We start from the raw sequence: 3,743 nt of genomic DNA, 5'->3' as shown, positions 1-3,743 counted from the left end.
CTATACTGAATTGCGCGATAACGTATAACGTCACATGGTATTACGTCATAACGTATGACGTCATATAATATTGCGTCATAACGTATAACGTCACATCGTAATACTCCACAACGGATGACGTCATATAGAATTACGTCATGACGTACAACGTCATACAGAATTACGTCATAACGTACAATGTAACATAGTAATACGTCATAACGTATAATGTCATGTAGTATTAAGGTATAACGTATAACGTCACATAGTAATACGTCATGATGTATAACGTTATATTGTGTGACGTCATAACGTATAACGTCATATAGAATTACGTTACAACGTATAACCTCATATAGTATTGCGCCAGGACGTATAACGATATAAAGTATAACGTCACAACGTATAACGTCATATAGTATTGCGTCAGTCCGAATGACGTCATATAATATTGCGTCATAACGTATAACGTCACATAGTAATACGTTATAACGTATAATGTCAGGTAGTATTAAGGTATAATGTATACCGTCACATAGTTATACGTCATAACGTATACCGCTATATTGTATTACGTCATAACTTATAACGTTATTTAGTATTGCGCCATGACGTACAACGTTATATGTTATTGTGTAATAACCTATAACGTCCCATAGTAATACGTCATAACGTATAGCGCTATATTGTATAGCGTCATAACGTATGACGTCACATAGTACTACGCCACAACGGATGACGTCATATAGAATTACGTCATGACGTGTAACGTCATACAGAATTACGTCATAACGTACAACGTCACATAGTAATACGTCACAACGTATAAGGTCATATAGAATATCGGTTTAACGTATACCGTCACATAGTTATACGTCATAACGTATAGCGCTATATTGTATTACGTCATAACGTATAACGTCACATAGTATTGCGTCATAACGGATGACGTCATATAGAATTATGTCATGACGTACAACGTCATTCAGAATTACGTCATAACGTACAACGTAACATAGTAATACGTCATAACGTATAATGTCATGTAGTATTAAGGTATAACGTATAACGTCACATAGTAATACGTCATAACGTACAGCGCTATATTGTATAGCGTTATAACGTATAACGTCAGGTAGTACTACGCCACAACGGATGACGTCATATAGACTTACGTCATGACGTATAACGTCATATAGAATTACCTCATAACGTACAACGTCACATAGTAATACGTCACAACGTATAAGGTCATATAGAATATCGGTTTAACGTATACCGTCACATAGTTATACGTCATAACGTATAGCGCTATATTGTATTACGTCATGACGTATAACGTTATATGGTATTGCGTAATAACGTATAACGACATATAGTATTACGTCATAACTTATAACGTCACATAGTACTACGTCATAACGGATGACGTCATATAGAAATACGTCATGACGTATAACGTTATTTAGTATTGCGCCATGACGTACAACGTTATATGTTATTGTGTAATAACCTATAACGTCCCATAGTAATACGTCATAACGTATAGCGCTATATTGTATAGCGTCATAACGTATGACGTCACATAGTACTACGTCATAACGCATAATTTCATGTAGTATTAAGGTGTAACGTATAACGTCACATAGTACTACGCCACAACGGATGAAGTCATATAGTATTACGTCATAACGCACGTCACATAGTAATACGTCATATCTTATAATGTCATGTAGTATTATGGTAGAACGTATAACGTCACACAGTAATACGTCTTGACGCATAACGTTATATTGTGTGACGTCATAACGTATAACGTCATATAGAATTACGGTACAACGTATAACGTCATATAGTATTGCGCCATGCCGTATAACGTTATATGTTATTGTGTAATAACGTATAACGTCACAAAGTAATTCGTCATAACGTATAGCGCTATATTGTATTGCGTCATAACGTATAACGTCACATAGTATTGCGTCATAACGGATGACGTCATATAGAATTACGTCATGACGTACAACGTCATTCAGAATTACGTCATAATGTACAACGTAACATAGTAATACGTCATAGCGTACAGCGCTATATTGTATAGCGTTATAACGTATAACGTCAGCTAGTACTACGCCACAACGGATGACGTCATATAGACTTACGTCATGACGTATAACGTCATATAGAATTACGTCATAACGTACAACGTCACATAGTAATACGTCATAACGTATAACGTCATATAGTATTGCGTCAGTCCGAATGACGTCATATAATATTGCGTCATAACGTATAACGTCACATAGTAATACGTAACAACGCATAATTTCATGTAGCATTAAGGTATAACGTATAACGTCACATAGTACTACGCCACAACGGATGACGTCATTTAGTATTACGTCATAACGCACGTCACATAGTAATACGCCATATCTTATAATGTCATGTAGTATTATGGTAGAACGTATAACGTCACACAGTAATACGTCTTGACGCATAACGTTATATTGTGTGACGTCATAACGTATAACGTCATATAGAATTACGGTACAACGTATAACGTCATATAGTATTGCGCCATGCCGTATAACGTCATAGTATTACGTCATAACGTTTAACGTCATATAGTATTGCGTCATGACGTACAACGTTATATGTTATTGTGTAATAACGTATAACGTCACAAAGTAATTCGTCATAACGTATAGCGCTATATTGTATTGCGTCATAACGTATAACGTCACATAGTATTGCGTCATAACGTATGACGTCATATAATATTGCGTCATAACGTATAACGTCACATAGTAATACGTTATAACGTATAATGTCAGGTAGTATTAAGGTATAACGTATAACGTCTCATAGTACTACGTCATAACCTATGACGTCATAAAGTATTGCGTCATGACGCACAACGTTATATTTTATTGTGTAATAACGTATACCGTCACATAGTTATACGTCATAACGTATAGAGCTATATTGTATTACGTCATGACGTATAACGTTATATGGTATTGCGTAATAACGTATAACGACATATAGTATTACGTCATAACGTATAACGTCACATAGTACTACGCCACAACGGATGACGTCATATAGAATTACGTCATGTCGTACAACGTCATACAGAATTACGTCATAACGTACAACGGAACATAGTAATACGTCATAACGTATAATGTCATGTAGGATTAAGGTATAACTTATAGCGTCACATAGTAATACGTCATGACGCATAACGTTATATTGTGTGACATCATAACGTATGACGTCATATAGTATTGCGTCATAACGTATAGCGTCTCATAGTACTACGCCACAACGGATGACGTCATATAGCATTACGTCATGATGTATAACGTCATACAGAATTACGTCATGACGTACAACGTCACATAGTAATACGCCACAACGGATGGCGTCATATAGAATTACGTCATGACGTATAACGTTATATGGTATTGCGTAATAACGTATAACGTCATATAATATGGCGTCATAACGTATAACGTCACATAGTCATACGTCATAACGTACAACCGCACATGGTAATACGTCATAACGTACAATGTCATGTAGTATTAAGGTCTGACGTATATCGGCACATAGTAATACGTCATAACGGATGACATCATATAGTATTACGTCATGACGTATAACGTTATATGGTATTGCGTAATAACGTATAACGACATATAGTATTACGTCATAACGTATAACGTCACATAGTAATACCTCATATCGTATAATGT

Source organism: Bombus fervidus, unplaced genomic scaffold (assembly GCF_041682495.2).
Source record: "Bombus fervidus isolate BK054 unplaced genomic scaffold, iyBomFerv1 scaffold0020, whole genome shotgun sequence".
Lineage (NCBI taxonomy): Eukaryota > Metazoa > Arthropoda > Insecta > Hymenoptera > Apidae > Bombus > Bombus fervidus.
The sequence above is the reverse complement of the archived record's forward strand: the minus strand, read 5'-3'. Positions refer to the sequence as shown.